The sequence below is a fragment of the Schistocerca americana genome, chromosome 6 (genome assembly GCF_021461395.2).
Source record: "Schistocerca americana isolate TAMUIC-IGC-003095 chromosome 6, iqSchAmer2.1, whole genome shotgun sequence".
Taxonomy (NCBI): domain Eukaryota; kingdom Metazoa; phylum Arthropoda; class Insecta; order Orthoptera; family Acrididae; genus Schistocerca; species Schistocerca americana.
Window position 1 is genome coordinate 324,022,422 of NC_060124.1, and position 17,777 is coordinate 324,040,198.

General features: G+C 42.0%; 1 protein-coding gene and 1 pseudogene across 1 annotated transcript in view; one reads left to right on the plus strand and one right to left on the minus strand.

The window, feature by feature from the left end:
- Nucleotides 1-17,777, minus strand: part of LOC124620114 (inactive dipeptidyl peptidase 10-like) — a 1,175,439-nt gene that overhangs the window by 990,378 nt on the left and 167,284 nt on the right. The gene's annotated exons all lie outside the window — the stretch shown is intronic.
- On the plus strand, nucleotides 17,309-17,426 carry LOC124620397 (annotated as a pseudogene).

Consider the following 17,777-nt stretch of genomic DNA (forward strand, 5'->3'; position numbering starts at 1 on the left):
AAATATGGGGCATAAATGGCCGTACCTTTCGAATGTATTGACTTAGAACTTTAAATGTTTTCGCCAAGGGACCGTAGATCTTAGTATCTGACGACTGTTTCAGCCTGATACCTCTTTCCGTTCCAGTAGTGTAGCGCTTGACACAGTCACCTCGATTAAATATTTGGGTGTAGCATTGCAGAGCGATATGAAGTGGGACAAGCATGTAATGGCAGTTGTGGGGAAGGCGGATAGTCGTCTTCGGTTCATTGGTAGAATTTTGGGAAGATATGGTTCATCTGTAAAGGAGACCGCTTATAAAACACTGATACGATCTATTCTTGAATACTGCTCGAGCAATTGGGATCCCTATCAGGTCGGATTGAGGGAGGACATAGAAGCAATACAGAGGAGGGCTGCTAGATTTGTTGCTGGTAGGTTTGATCATCACGCGAGTGTTACGGAAATGTTTCAGGAACTCGGGTGGGAGTCTCTAGAGGAAAGGAGGCGTTCTTTTCGTGAATCGCTACTGAGGAAATTTAGAGAACCAGCATTTGAGGCTGACTACAGTACAATTTTACTGCCGCCAACTTATATTTCGCGGAAAGACCACAAAGATAAGATAAGAGAGATTAGGGCTCGTACAGAGGCATATAGGCAGTCATTTTTCCCTCGTTCTGTTTGGAAGTGGAACAGGGAGAGAAGATGCTAGTTATGGTACGAGGTACCCTCCGCCACGCACCCTATGGTGGATTGCGGAGTATGTATGTAGATGTAGATGTAGATGTAGAGAAAGTGGCAAAGGCGGACATATAAAAAGATGAACTCCAGAGTGACCCTATAAAGATTCGGCGTTTAAAGATTGAGGTACGCTGCCCCGAATACAGTACACTGGTATCTTGGAAACATACGCACATTTGTCGCTGTCGAAGAGTCCTGTAGCTACGCCCGTCGGCACAGTGTCAAGACCACCACTACAACTAGTCAAGCGTCTCCCTTCAGCTAAAGCTTGCGTTACTATTCTGGTGGTTTGTGACATCATTCCCAATGCGTCAGTCCAGCCCTACGTTAGAATTACGAGGTGTCCTACGAGTCAAATTAAATGTCATGTAAATTTATGTTGACGGCTGATTACACAGATAATTCATTACGTACAGATGACGCTGGGAGCCCTCGCAAATTGCCGGTATTTTTCACATCTAAATCGTGTTTATAATATATCGACTGAACCGGATTCAAAGGGAGTGGTAGGATTTAAAACATGCAAGAAAAAGTAACCAATAATTCCAAAATAAAAATCAATTACAATTTATCGTAATATATATCAAGCAGTTCCGTTTCATCAGAGGATACGGAATTTAAACTAAATTTCATCTAGTGAAAGTATTACAACACTTATCTGTGAATCCTTACGGATATTTTAATTTATTCATAAAAACTTGATCATCATCTTTTAAGTGAAACTGCGAATGCGTGCCGAAAAGTAATGCCTCCGAACTTTTTATGTGAAAACTCTTAAAGTTTTTAAAACAAAAGAAACGTTATTAACATTTTCCATCTTTATTCTTTATCTCTTCATATTTACTCCTCAATATAGTCAAACTGGCAACGAACATATTTCTACCAAGAGTTGACCAATCGTTGGTACCGTCTCTGTAGAATGTTTATCATTATTGATTGAACCAAAACTCATCTCTGCTTGCACCACTCCATCACTATCAAAGTTATGTCCTCGGACGTGTTTTTTAAGTTTTGGAGGCAGATGAAAATATCATGGGGCCAAGGTGACAGTAAACGTAAAACGTCGGTTTGATGTATGCGCTACAATGGTCGTCTGCGGTCTGACATTGTCGTGCTGCAGGAGATGGCGGTCATGTATGGACGATATCTTCGAATTCGAAAAGTTATTACAGCACGTTGTTTCTCACGCACCGACATAGTTACGATACACACCACCATGTTACATGCTACAATTCGGGGCCCAATAGCGGCAGAGGGCTGAAAACATACAGACATGAAGAACAAAGATAAAGGATGTTAATAATGCTTGTTTTCTTCAAAAATATATTCTCGCAAGTATAAGAATCTTACTATTTTCACCTCGTGCTTCAACTGAAATACATCAGTTGCTCCAAAAGGCTTTTTTAAAAAAATAGCGCGTCAAAATTAAGATTAGTACTACTCTCTTGTCAGGCATTGCAGGATAGTTGATGGAAGCTACCATCCAAAAACCTGTTATATCCCTGAAATATTTAAATTGTTTTGTAAGGCTATTCTAAAAATTGTGACTAAATCAAGATGAGAAGTGTCCTATTACCAGGCTCTGGAGAACTGGTTGATGGACTATCTCCCACAAAAACTATTATGTCATTGCGAGTAAGAGGTGCTTCTGATTTCCATTACGTGTTAGGGCGGCAGGGATTAATTCCAAACAGACAAAATAAATACGAAAATCTGAATCTGACGAAAGAAGCTCATAAAGTAAACATGAATAAAAAGATTTATACTCAAAGCAACGGGAAAATTCGAGCTATTTTATGTGGTGACCGAAAGTGGCTATTATCACATGTAAGTTAATTTATGACGAACAAAGTAGTTTTCACCTAAACGAACAGATTTCGAATAAATCATATGGACAACCGATCTCGGATTTTGAAGAGAGTGGAAAGTTACTTAGAATTATAACACGCACGCCAAGAATGTTTTATGTTCAGGGACTTATAAGTAGTCATGTGTCACGTCTGTGTTTAGTTAAAACATTAACCAGAGACGTAGTTGCCACCTCCAAGAACGCGTGGTGTCCGCTCCTTCCTTCCTTCCCTACTTCATCACTGCCCACCAAGTTACGCTTAGAGCGTCCCGAAGGCGTTTCTCCAACTAATTACGTAAAGTGTAGAACTGGGGTAGTCGGTAATTACAGAACTACTTCGCAGAAACTGGTGCTTCCACGGACCGGTCCGAGGCAGGAATTCCGAACAAATACGTATGCTGCGAATCGCTCTTCTTAAACTTAAGGTCGCCAGCAGTAAACTTCAGATTAGTCGATTTACTCAGATTCTCCCCGTGAACACAAATACTAGTTCCAAGTAACTTCAGGCCTAGGGCCGCATAAAGCGATAAGGAACCAACTTGCTTTCGCAGATTCGTACCTGGATTTAAAACGATCTGGTCGCTATCGGAGGTTAGTTAACGGAAATCTAGCTCTCTCCTTCTGTTTCATGAGAAACGACTTAACGGATATAAACAAAAGTTTGAGTAAATCATGTTTGCATATTTGGCAACGAAACTTTGTCTCATCAAGTTGATTTTTACATTCTGCATCCAGTCTTCCTCTTTTTCTCTTTTATGGAAGTTTCCAAAGTAATACATTTTCCGGCCATCATTTATCTCATGGTCTCATAAAACACTCATATCATTTTAAATGCAGTTTATCCGTCTCTTCGGTAATGTAAGTAGGAGTTTTCATTCGTTTTGTTGTTTCTTTATTTAGGACCTTCCCTCGTCTTGACACTCTGTAAGCTCCTCTCAAGAAATTCATTTGCACGGCTTCAGGTCTTCTTCTATCTTGTTTTGTCATTTCGCAGGACTCCGTTCCATAGAAATGTTCTTCGTAGTATTGATTCATATACACTTTTTTCGACTTTTTCTTAATTTTATCTCACCAAACTACGAAATTTAGCTTCCTGATTGCTTGTTTAGCTTGTTCTCTCCCTTATATCTTGTTTGCTCCAACTCCGATCTGAGATTAATGCCCCCAGATATACTTTTGGCATGCCTAAATAGTTTAACATATAACACGTTTATGAACAATATCAGTACCATGTTTGAAAACTGTTTTCCTCTAAAAGTTACTCTAATTAAACAGAAGTCTATAATAAAACCATTGATTACAAAGGGAATGAAGATTTCCTGTAAGACGAAAAGGAAAATATATCTGTCGACCAAGAATAGCTCCAATGCTGATGATTTAGCTAAATACAAGGAATACTGTAAAATATTAAAAAAGTAATTCAGGCATTTAAACAAATGCACTACGAGAAGAAGACAGCAATGTCAGGAAACAAAATAAAAACAATATGGGATATAGTGAAAGAGGAGACTGATAGAACCAGAAAGGAACGGCAGCAAATAACATTAAGGGTAGATGACACATTAGTAACCGATGGGCATAGTGTGACAAATCTATTTAACAAGTACTTTATATCCGTTACTGATAGAATGGAATTGTCAGGATCAGTAAATATTGCCCTTGAATATCTGAAAATAGCCTTTACAAACAGCTTCAGGTACATGAATATGTCACTCACTTCACCAAAAGAAATAACTTCCATAATAAAATCTTTAAAAACAAAGCATTCTAGTGGTTACGATGAAATATCAAAAAAGTTAATTAAGGCATGTTCTTGTGAGTTTAGTACAATTCTAAGTTACTTGTGTAACCAGTCAATTATAACTGGGACATTTCCTGACTGGCTAAAATATGCAGATGTTAAGCCTCTATTCAAGAAAGGGGATAATGAGATACCATCAAACTAAACCGATTTCACTTTTGCCAGCATTCTCAAACATCTTAGAAAAAGTGATATACAGGCAGCTTCTCAACTATTTGACCACAAATAACATATTATCAAGAAAACAGTTTGGATTTCTGAAGGGTTCTGAGAACGAGAAGGCTATTTACACCTACAGTGAAAATGTACTTTATTCATTAAATAACAAATTACAAGCAGCAGGTATTTTCTGTGATTTGTCAAAGGCATTTGATTGTGTGAACCACAACATCCTTTTAAATAAATTAGAATTCTATGGTGTCACGGGCACAGCTGCAAAATGGTTCAAGTCATACCTCACTAACAGGAAAGAAAGGGTGTCAGTGCAAGGGACTAGTGAATTAAGTCATCAGTCATCATCAGAATGGGAAGAATTTACATGTGGTGTCCCACAAGGATCCATCTTAGGGCCATTGCTTTTCCTTGCGTACATTAATGACCTCTCATCAGTTACACTGCCAGAAGCATTCGTTTTGTTTGCAGATGACACAAGTATTGCAATAAATTGTATATCGAGTGTAGTTCTAGAAAGATCTGCTAAGGATATTTTCATGGATATTAATAAATGCTTTAAAGGCAAATCACTGACATTAAACTTCGAAAAGACTCACCATATGCAATTCAGAACCTGTAAGAGGTTTGTACCCAGCATATGCGTAAAGTGTGAAGAAGAGCAGATAGAAGAGGTTGACAGTCTTAAATTCCTGGAATTACAACTTGATAATAAATTCAGCTCGGAGGAGCACACCACAGAACTGCAGAATTGTATATACTCATGCTATTAGTACTGTTATTTCAGGTAAAAAAAAAAAAAAAAAACATGTTCCACATCCACGAGGTCCTCCCCCAGCATGGATCTATGGAACGAAAATCTAATCTAATCTAACCCATCTTCCTATAGAAGGACATACTGTTTAAGAAAAAATTATTGTTAGTTCTGTCCTACTGCATGTTTCTGAGATTTTTTTCATCGTTTACATTGTACAATGTCATAGTGATCTGTAGCCAATACTATTTAATCAGCGGCGAATAGGAAACTCGATAGTTAATCGACGTCTATACGTAGGGCCATTCCTCTCGCTTTTTCAACCACTCTTAAAGAACTTCTTTCACCTAACAGTTACACAAAGTAGATGCTACAGAACACCTGTGTCTAAAGCTTCAATTGGTCATATGACTAGGGAGATTACTTTTCCTATTTTAATACCTAGTAAACTTCTTTAACTACAGGAACATGTATGTTATTTATCGTATTCTTATCAAGATATAGAAATACACTGAAGCGCTAAAGAAACTGGTATAGGCACACGTATTCAAATACAGAGATATGTAAACAGGCAGAACACGGCACTGCTGTCGGCAGTGCCTATAGAAGACAACGAGTGTCTGGCGCAGTTGTTAGATCGGTTACTGCTGCTACAATGGCAGTTTATCAAACTTTCGGTGAGTTTTAACGTGGTATTGTAGTCGGAGCGCGAACGATGGGATACAGCATCTCCGGTGTAGCGATGAAGTAGGGATTTTCCCGTACGACCATTTCATGAGTGTACCGTGACTATCAGGAATCCGGTAAAACATCAAATCTCCGACATCGCTGCGACCGGAAAAAGATCCTGCAAGAACGGAACCATAGACGACTGAAGAGAATCGTTCAACGTGACGGAAGTGCAACCCTTCAGCAAATTGGTACAGATTTCAGTGGTGGGCCATCAACAAGTGTCAGTGGGCGAACCATTCAACGAAACATCATCGATATGAGTTTCCGGCGCCGAAGCCCCCTCGTGTACCCTAGATGACGGCACGACACAAAGCCTCACGCCTCGCCGGGGCCTATCAACACCGACATTGGACTGTTGATGACTGGAAACATGTTGCCTGGTGAGACGAGTCTCGTTTCAAATTGTATCGAGCGGATAGACGTGTGCCGTTTCGTTTCACGACACCCAAGGAAGTTGACCGGGATCAACAGAGGTCAGCATGGCGGCGTCACTGTCCCGATGAGATAATAGTCCGGTTAGGACATTATCTGGGTAAGCAGCCGCACCGGCAAAAGGTTGGAACGTGTAGAAATTTTAAAATCAGAGTGCCATGCGGTGACAGATTTTTACCTTATATTTATATAAACGGAGATGCTAGTAAATCTTTTCTAGTCAGCACAATGTCGTGCTTAAATGAGTATTTAAGCACAGGACAACATAGTTAAATACAGTACGACGGAGGAATTTTATATCCAGGACGGTTGCACAGTATCGAAATGGCAGAAAGGGGGAACAATTTTAATGCTAATAGAAGCAACAATATACGGACAATTGATAGGCAAGATGCTGAAAATGAAATTAGATTTGGACAAAATCCAGAATATGATGATTTAGACGAAGTTGTTGAATTTGAATTGGAGCCAAAGCCGGCAGAATTAGTCAATACTGGATTGTGCCAGCGCCACCCATATTAGTACGGTGAGGAAGGACACACAGCAATAGAATTGGATACAGCTCAAATTACGGCGCTGTTATCTGGAGCGACTGAAACAGCAAATGGCTCTGAGCACTATGGAACTTAACTTCTGAGGTCATCAGTCCCCTAGAACTCAGAACCACTTAAACCTAACAAACCTAAGGACATCAACACATCCATGCCCGAGGCAGGATTGGAACCAGCGACTGTAGCGGTCGCTCGGTTCCAGACTGTAGCGCCTAGAACCGCTCGGCCACTCCGGCCGGCGACTGAGACAGCAGTTGACGGGGCGACCTTAAAGCGCCTCGTTATCAACAGCGCAAATAGCTGGCGCTGCTGGTGTAACAGCTTAAGCAGATGCTGGAGTAGCATACGGGACAACGAAATTAATTGAAAGAGTGAAAAATAAAGGATTAACGTTACCAGGTAGCGATTATGTTGGGCCTGGAAACCCTATAAATATAGACGCACCACGAAGTGGAGCTGATGCCATTGCTAAAGAACACGACGTTGGGTACAATCGTTTACTAAAGGAAGCGCGAGAACGTGTATTTACTGAAGAAGAATTTAGGCAACGAATACAGTAGTTGGATGCTAAAGCAGTTATTCTGCCATTGATTGGAGTCATACAAGAAATTGGCATTCCTCTGCAGGAAAGTACGGATTGAAATTGAAAACATTTGTTGAAAACAAGCTTGAAAAAGTGTTATATCCGAAAAAACCTTATGGCAAAGAATGCATGGATCCATGGACCCTGCATGTCAGCAGGGACTGCTGAAGCTGGTGGAAGCTCTGTAACGGTGTGGGGCGTGTGCAGTTGGAGAGATATGGGACGTCTGATATGTCTATATAGGACTCTGATAGGTGACACGTACTTAAGCATCCTGTGTGATCACCTGCAACCATTCATGTCCATTGCGCATTCCGACGGACTTTGGAAATTGCAGAAGGACGGTGCGACACCCCACACGTCCAGAATTGCTGCAGAGTGGCCACAGAAACACTTCCAGTGGCCATCAAACTCCCCAGACAGGAATATTACTGAGCATATCAGGGATACATTGTAACACGCTGTTCAGAAGAGATCTCCATCCCCTCCTACTCGTATGGAGGTATGGGCAGCTCTGCAGGATTCATGGTGTCAGTTCCCTCCAGCACTACTTCAAACATTATTCAAGACCATGTTATGTCGTGTTGCGGCACTTTTGTGTGTTCACGGGGGCCCTACACGATATTACGCAGGTGTACCAGTTTTTTTGGCTCTTCAGTGTGCATTCTAATAAACTGAAGTCCTTCCGCTGCGCTTTTTACCTGTATATGAAGGCCAATCTCAAGAATCACTTAAGGATTTTGATACGGTTTTCACTAATAGACAGACTGATTCACAAGGAAGGTTTGTGGATATAATTTAATGCCACCAGGTAATGATGATCGTGTAATGTACGTATTGTTATCTGGTCAACATTTATTTAGCGTTTGGAGTCACATGATTGTGGCACTTATGTGAGTTATGATCTGGTCAGCTACAGACGAGGCGATATCTGGCAGGAAAATCACTACACAGCCGCCGCAGTTCCAAAGAGCAGCGAGTCGTGGTCTAAATGGTTCAAATGGCTCTGAGCACTATGGGACTTAACATCTGAGGTCATCAGTCCCCTAGAACTTAGAACTACTTAAACCGAACTAACCTACTGACTTCACACACATCCATGCCCGAGGCAGGATTCGAACCTGCGACCGTAGCGGTCGCGCCGTTCCAGGCTAAAGTGCCTAGAACGCTCGCCCACACCGGCCGGCGAGTCGTGGTCGGAATCTGTACGTAATTTTCAGCGTTAAAACATAGGTTCAATAAACACAACAGATACATTTTAAAGGATGTATCACGAAAACTTGAGCTGCACATATTGCGGAAATGGAAAGTGCTATTGATGTGTAGTTTTTATAGAATGGGCTGGTAGTCAGGGACTCGTACTGTTAGTCAATAAACAGATTTTAATACTATTCAGAACGTGTGTTTTTTGTACGAACGTACATTTTAGAAATGGATCAATGCCTATCGAGAAAAGAAACTAAAGTAAGGATAAATTAGAATGTCCGTGGTGTTTGTAGCAGGAGTCTAGTGCTAATTGTTTACACGATGTCGTATTTTGAAAAGGTTCAACTCGAACACTTGGTTGTACAATTCAACCTGTGTAGTTGCTAGCTAGGATGTCGTTATCTTTGCCTACAGTGAGTTTGTGTATACCTTGAGTGCATCGCTCTTTGCTAGTCAGATAGTGTGTAATAGTCCGAGCAGTAAGTCGTGAGTGGACAATAGGATTACCAATACGGAGAGATCTGACATGTTCATCTAAATCTACACATATACTCCGCTAGCTACCAAGCGGTCTGTGGCGGAGGGCACAATTCGCGCCAAAGTCATATTTGCCCCCCTCTGTTCCACTCGCGGATCGCGCGAGGGAAAAACGACTGTCTGAACGCCTCAGTACGAGCTCTTATTTCCTTTGTCTTTGAATGATGATCATTACGCGATTTGAAAGTTGGTGGTAATAATATATGCTCTACATCCTTGGTGAAGATTGGATTTTGTTATTTAGCGAGCAGCCCCTTCTGTTTAGCGCGTGTGTCCCACTTCGAAGTTTCTATGAGATTTGTAACGCTCTCGCGATGGCTAAATGTACTAGTCGCTAATCTTGCCGCTCTTCTTTGGATCTTCTCAATCTCTTGAATCAGACCCAACTGGTAAGGGTCCCATACAGACGAACAATACGCTAAGACTGGACGAACTAATGTGTTGTAAGCTATTTACTTTGTTGAAGGACTGCATCGTTTAAAGATTCTACCAATAAACCGCAATCTAGAGTTCGCCTTACCCGTTACTTGTGTAATCTAATCATTCCATTTGAGATCATTTCGAATAGTCACACTCAGATACTTGACGGACGTTACCATTTCCAAAGACTGATAATTTATTTTGTACTCGTACATTAATGGGGATTTTCGCCTTGTTATATGCAGTAGGTTACACTTACTAATACTGAAAGATAACAGCCAGTCATTACACCACGCATTTATTTTCTGCAAATTTTCATTGATTTGTTCACAACTTTCGTGTGATACTACTTTCCTATAGACTACAGCATCATCGGCACACAGTCTAATGCCGCTGTTCGTGGTGTAGAAGAGTGTAGGAAGAATGCAATTAGTTGTTGTACTGTGTAAGCGGCAAGATATGCTAATAGCCGTCAACCATCTCGGCAATTGTTTATCAGTCTCTTCAGCCACTTACGTGCAAATGGCAGTGTAACGCCTAGACAACGTAACAGAAGGAAACGAGTGACGACAGAATAGGGGTAAAATAATATCTTTTCTCCTGTTTCAATTGATCCGCACAACAGCTTCAGTATAATCGCACGAGGTGGTGGTGTGAATCAGCCAAGTGTCCTACGCATTCTTCATCGGCATAGTTTCCATCCCTATCATATCTCTGTCCACCAAGATCTGTGTGGAAAATATTGTATTAACTATGTCCAGTTCTGTACATGGGCAATGAGACAGAATACTCCAGATGTGTACTGTATCTTGTTTAGTGATGAGGCCGTATTTACTAATCACGGCCAGGTAAACCGCCGAAACGTGCGCTATTGGTCTGCTGATAATCCCCGTTGGCTTGGTCAGGTGGAACATCAGCGTCCATAGACTGTAAACGTGCGGTGTGAGATAGAGAACCATCAGCTCATACACCCGTTCTTCATAGACGGAACTCTGAACAAATAACGCAGCTTCCTAACAGAGCATCTTCCACGCACGCTAGAAGACACGCCTCTGCTGACTAGGAGGAACCTGTAGTACCTACATAATGACTTGACTGTCCAGCCCATAATGCACGCATTACTACAGCATGTCTTCACAAATTGTTTCCCAATCGTTGGATTTAACGCAGAGGACCTGTACGTTAGGCGGCCCGTTCCCCGACTTTGACGCATGTAGTCTCTTTTCTGTGAGGAATGTTGAAAGACGCTGTCTATAAGGACATATCAACTACACTCGACGATGTGCAGCGACGTATTACTGCAGCCTACTCGGACATCTCCGCTGATGATAGCGTATGTGCATTAGTCATTTCATGCCAGACTGGAAGAGTCTTTTGCCGCTGTCGGTGGTCATTTTGAACACAACCTGTTATGGTTAGTTGTCTCGTTACCGGTCGGAAACAACATAACTAATGTATAAACTTGTGTTGTTCTGTAGAGTGTGCTACCGCAAGTATTGTGCAAGTGTCGCTGTGGGAACATTCCAGAACACGATATCTCGTAAAAAAATCTTGCCCTAGAGTCCTATAAAAGCACCAATGACATTGTACAATTTACAGAAGTGTACGTTTGAACAAAAAACACATTTTCTAAGTATTACTACATTGTGTTGATTGGCTAAAATACAAAACGCTATAAATCCATTCTGTGAAAACCGCGCACCATTAGCGCTTCCGATTTCCGTAATATTTGTGGTCCAACATTTTGGTGATTCATCCTGCATATTCTCCTGCACTATTTACAACCGTCAGCCTACGCTAGGGTAACTTCTCGATTTCGCAACTGCTGAAATCACGTTGATTTGAGGCGAACTTGTCGAGCCATGTTCGGAGAGCATGTCCATTAGCAAATGAAGTTGCTTGAAGATTGTTCGATATAGATTGCAAAGGCGTAAATCTGTGGCGCAAAATCAGATGAATAATGTTGGTTCGCCATGACATCCCAATCCAACTCTTGTATAGTGTTTTGGTCAGTCTACCAGAAGGCGGGCGAGGGTTATCATTGAGTAGCATCGCTTCACGCAACCTTCCTTCTGTTGTTCTTGGATTGCGTCTGTAAGCCGTCTCAGTTGTTGTTACATCCTGCGTAAGCAATTAGTAGAACACCACACCGTCGCTGTTCCATCAGACACACAACATTATACACTACTGGCCATTAAAATTGATACACCACGAGGATGACGTGCTACAGACGCGAAATTTAACCGACAGGAAGCAGATGCTGTGATATGCAAATGATTAGCTTTTCATAGCTTCACACAAGTTTGGCGCCGGTGGCGACACCTACAACGTGCTAATATGAGTAAAGTTTCCAACCGATTTCTCATACACAAAAAGCAGTTGACGGCGTTGCCTCGTGAAACGTTGTTGTGATGCCTCGTGTAAGGAGGAGAAATGCGTACCATCACGTTTTCGAGTTTGCTAAAGGTCGGATTGTAGCCTACCGCGATTGTGGTTTATCGTATCGCGACATTGCTGCTCGCGTTCGTTGAGATCCAATGACTGTTAGCAGAATATGGAATCGGTGGGTTCAGGAGAGTAATACGGAATGCCGTGCTGGATCCCAACGGCCTCGAATCACCAGCAGTCGAGATGACAGGCATCTTATCCGCATGGCTGTAACGGATGGTGCAGCCACGTCTCGATCCCTGAGTCAACACATGGGGATGTTTGCAAGACAACAACCATCTGCACGAACAGTTCGACGACGTTTGCAGCAGCATGGACTATCAGCTCGGAGACGATGGCTGCGGTTACCCTTGACGCTGAGTCACAGATAGGAGCGTCTGCGATGGTGTACTCAATGACGAACCTAGGTGCATGAACGGCAAAGCGTCGTTTTTTCGGATGAATCCAGGTTCTGTTTACAGCATCATGATGGTCGCATCCGTGTTTGGCGACATCGCGGGGAACGCACATCGGAAGCGTGTATTCGTCATCGCCATACTGGCGTATCACGCAGCGTGATGGTATGGGGTGCCATTTGCTACACGCCTCGGTCACCTCTTGTTCGCATTGACGGCACTTTGAACAATGGACGTTACATTCCAGATGTGTTACGACCCGTGGCTCTACCCTTCATTCGATCCCTGCGAAATCCTACATTTCAGCAGAATAATCCACGACCGCATGTTGCACGTCCTGTGCGGGCCTTTCTGGATACAGAAACTGTTCGACTACTGCCCTGGCCAGCACATTCTCCAGATTTCTCACCAATTGAAAACATCTGGTCAATGGTGACCGAGCAACTGGCCGTCACAATACGCCAGTCACTACTCTTGATGAACTGTGGTATCGTGTTGAAGCTGCATGGGCAGCTGTACCTGTACACGCCATCCAAGATCTGTTTGACTCAATGCCCAGGCGTATCACGGCCGTTATTACGGCCAGAGGTGGCTGTTTTGGGTACCGATTTCTCAGGATCTATGCACCCAAATTGCGTGAAAGTGTAATCACATGTCAGTTCTAGTATAATATATTTGTCCAATGAATACTCGTTTATCATCTGCATTTCTTCTTGGTGTAGCAATTTTAATGGCAAGTAGTGTATTTTGTGGATGCGAGCAGTTCTTTGTACGATGTTCCTTTTTTTTGTGGTCAATAGTCCTTTCTTTCGCTTATGTTACCGTAAAGACGCCATGTTTCGTCACCAGTAATTATACAGGAGAGGAAGCAGATGTGTACATACGGCCAACCGCTGATTATTTGTGATTTGGGCTTTGAACATGTCCACACACCCGATTTTTGAACCACTCCCTTTGCATCCAAATGTCTCACGATGGTGGAATGATCACAGTTCATCACATTTGCCAGTTCTCGCGTAGAAAGTCGTTGATTAATATCTGTAAACAATCTTCAACAAACACCCAAGCTCTTACTGAATGTGGAGTACGCTAACGTCGAAACGATCTTCCTTAAGACGAGAAAACAATTTTCTTGCTGTGTTCTGTCCAGTGATATTTTGCCAATACACAGCGCAAGTATTTCTGGCTGCCACAGCTGCTGCCATCCCTCTATCGAATTCAGACAGAAGAATACGTCGTAAACATTCAGATTTCTCCATCTTGTACTCCATTTTCCAGCGTCCACAGCTCCACTCATTATCTTCAAATGGCAAAATGACAATATGTTAACTGAAACAGCACAATGAAGTACAAAATTGTTGGTAAGGCGGGTACCAGGTTGAGATTCATTGGGAGAGTGCTTAGAAAATGTAGTCCATCAACAAAGGAGGTGGCTTACAAAACACTCGTTCGACCTATACTTGAGTATTGCCCATCAGTGTGGGATCCGTACCAGGTCGGGTTGACGGAGGAGATAGAGAAGATCCAAAGAAGAGCGGCGCGTTTCGTCACTGGGTTATTTGGTAACCGTGATAGCGTTACGGAGATGTTTAATAAACTCAAGTGGCAGACTCTGCAAGAGAGGCGCTCTGCATCGCGGTGTAGCTTGCTCGCCAGGTTTCGAGAGGATGCGTTTCTGGATGAGGTATCGAATATATTGCTTCCCCCTACTTATACTTCCCGAGGAGATCACGAATGTAAAATTAGAGAGATTAGAGCGCGCACGGAGGCTTTCAGACAGTCGTTCTTCCCGCGAACCATACGCGACTGGAACAGGAAAGGGAGGTAATGACAGTGGCACGTAAAGTGCCCTCCGCCACACACCTTTGGGTGGCTTGCGGAGTATCAATGTAGATGTAGAAATAAAAAATGACAGTCGATAAATAAATCCATAGCAACTGAAATAATAAGATTCAAAACAAAAATGCTACGAACTTATGCACTAACCTATTATATACATATTATAAATTAATGTAGTCCGTATCTCTCATGAAATACCTTAGGCTTTTTGATACGTTTCCTCTAATAAACAGGCTGATCACAAGGAAGATTTGTGTACATAATTTACTACCGCTTCGTCAGTAATATGATCAAAGATACCTAGTGCTGCCCTTTGCAAAGCAAGGGCTGATCGCTGTTAGTATACTATAGACAAATCAGGCAACAGACATAAAATACTGTCACTGTGGTTAAATGTGCATTTGAAAAGGTCAGCAGGTATAGACAACGGTCGTCCCATGATGTAAGAGCAGTGAACCACCCACAAAAACAACAAGAAAGCGCCATTATGACCTAAAAATTTGTTTGGCCTCCAAAAGAGAATAAGATTCACAGATGGTCAGTTCTCACGCCTTTTCGAGTAAAAAACTAACAAAGATGTAGGATACACTGGAAAATTGGATTACGCCATTGACTATTTGACAATGGTACCTACAGAGTCATTACATTTGGTTGTGAATAGCTACAGAACTCGTGGGAGCCTGATTCAGAGCAGAACCACAAGGACTTGGCGAATTGAATAGCCCGTAAAGAGGAGCGCTGTGAAAAGGGCTTTCTTTGCGCCACGAACTCCTACACTGATAAGGCGAATACACTGAAGCCAGTATTTTAATTAAAATAGAATGAAAAGTCAAGAATTCAGTTGCGATTAATGAGTTCATAACGGACTTGACAGCTGATGTTACGATATGAAGGAAGGAAGTAAGGTTAGAGTATAACGTACCGCGGACAACGAGGTCATTAGCTGTACCACAAGCTCGGACTAGGCATTTGCCTCAGGAAGGTCTGAAAGACGTACGTAACAACCATCGTTAATGTGTACACACTGCTGCTGAAATTATAACCTTGCTGCCAATACAATTTTACCACCTCGTAATAAAAACTTCTCTTCCTTTCTTCTTTGCCTCCAGGAAGCATGATCAGATTAAGAAGTATGCATAATTGCAGGCGTAAGGCAATTCCTTTATGGTCGCCATAAATTCAAACGACCCCCAGGGAGCAATTTATTTTTATAGCTGCAAAATAAGGAGAAATATCATACTTTTAAAACAGATCTATATGAGTTTCACATTCAGTTAACAAGTTCTCTCGATATAGAAAAAAATTATTTCAGAATAAAGTGATACGTTCTAAAAATAATTTGGTTGAAAAATCATGTTACTATAATGTTGGTCTACTTTTACTGATTTATTCAAATAGTATTCGTACAATTGCAGTACGGGCATTTTGGAAAAAATCGTTAACACACTTAAGGAAATGGATTTACCAATTGGATCGGCTTACGAATACACTGGGTTATCTACGTTCATGGAGCATGAGAGAATCGCCTGTTAGCTTTTAATTTAGGTTCTCTCTTAGCAGTTTAAGTTACTGTCAGTGCTGGAATTGAAAGCGTTTTATAGGTCTAAATAATTATTTTACTGAAACTTCCCGGCAGATTAAAACTGTGTGCCGGACCGAGATTCGAACTCGGGACCTCGGGACTCGGGACTGTAGAGTGATAATTACATTCTAGAAACATCCCTCAGGCTGTGGCTAAGCCATGTCTCCGCAATATCCTTTCTTCCAGGAGTGCTAGTTCTGTAAGTTTCGCAGGAGAGCTTCTGTGAAGTTTGGAACGTAGGAGACGAGGTACTGCCGGAATTAAAGCTGTGAGGACGGGGCGTGAGTCGTGCTTGGGTAGCTCAGTCGGTAGAGCACTTGCCCGCGAATAGGCAAAGGTCCTGAGCTCGAGTCTCGGTCCGGCACACAGTTTTAATCTGCCAGGAAGTTTCATATCAGCGCACACTCCGCTGTAGAGTGAAAATTTCATTCTATAATTATTTCGTCATTCTCACGATAATGGAATAATAGATATTATCAGCTGCGTACTTAAATGTATACTAGAAGTTAGTTTTGTTTGTTTCATTATTTCTTTGTAAACCGTGAATCTCCCTAAATCTGACTGGTTGAGAAGATACTGATGTCGCAGAAATGAATATATATATATATATACATATATATATATATATACTCCAAAAGTGCACTCTGTGATTGCACAAACACGAAGTACCTGTCTCGGGGCACAACCTTCAAACGTAAAGATCCCACCAATCTTAGCAAAATCTATACGTTAATCTCAAGTGTACTGCAACATTTATAGCTAGTTGGAAATGTATGAGTGGAAGTGATAAAAACTTTTTCTGTCCACATCTGACTTCGAACGTAACACCGAGTAACATTGAGTTCCTAACACCGAAGTATATGATCATGGTCTCGATGGCAGCTGACTGTTTATCTACAGTGTGTCAATGAATGGTGTTGAAAAATGAATGAACAGTGTAGCACTAGCCTTTTATAGTACAAAACGTAATGGATGTAGTGTTCGTATGTTGTGTGTGCCGTGCTGGGTGATGAAAAATCAATAAACAGTGTGACACTGGTTTCTAAATGATGAATTAAAATATTAGCAAGAATAAACGAAAAATTATGGAACACTAGTAAAATATGGAATGAGGCTGCGCTTTATTTAACAGGCTGGCCTTGTATTCAAGGTGGATGCAATCTCTAATACCTATCCGGTTATACTTATTAAAGTTTTATTAGGTATTCCTAGAATACTTCAAGCGATTGCCAGTTCTGTTCATACTATAATGCCACATCCTTATAAAACTGGACTCTAAGTAAGAAAAGGCAACGGCCTTGCCGCAGTGGATGCACCGGTTCCCGTCAGACCACCGAAGTTAAGCGCTGTCGGGCGTGGTCGGCATTTGGATGGGTGACCATCCGGGCCGCCATGTGCTGTTGCCATTTTTCGGGGTGCACTCAGCCCCGTGATGCAAATTGAGGAGCTACTCGACCGAATAGTAGCGGCTCCGGTCAAACAAAACCATCATCACCGGGAGAGCGGTGTGATGACCACACGCCCCTCCTATCCGCATTCTCAGCAGATGATGTTACGGCGGTCGGATGGTCCCGATGGGCCACTTGTGGCCTGAAAACGGAGTGCTAAGTAAACAAATGTCTGTATACATGGTGAGCCCAAACCCCACTACAAATGTTCGTAGGTTGTCCAGGGATATTTCTGAGTATTTTGATACAAGGTAACGGTGGTCTCTGGTGGCTCGTTACAGAGTAATTGTATTTCGTTTGATTCGTTAC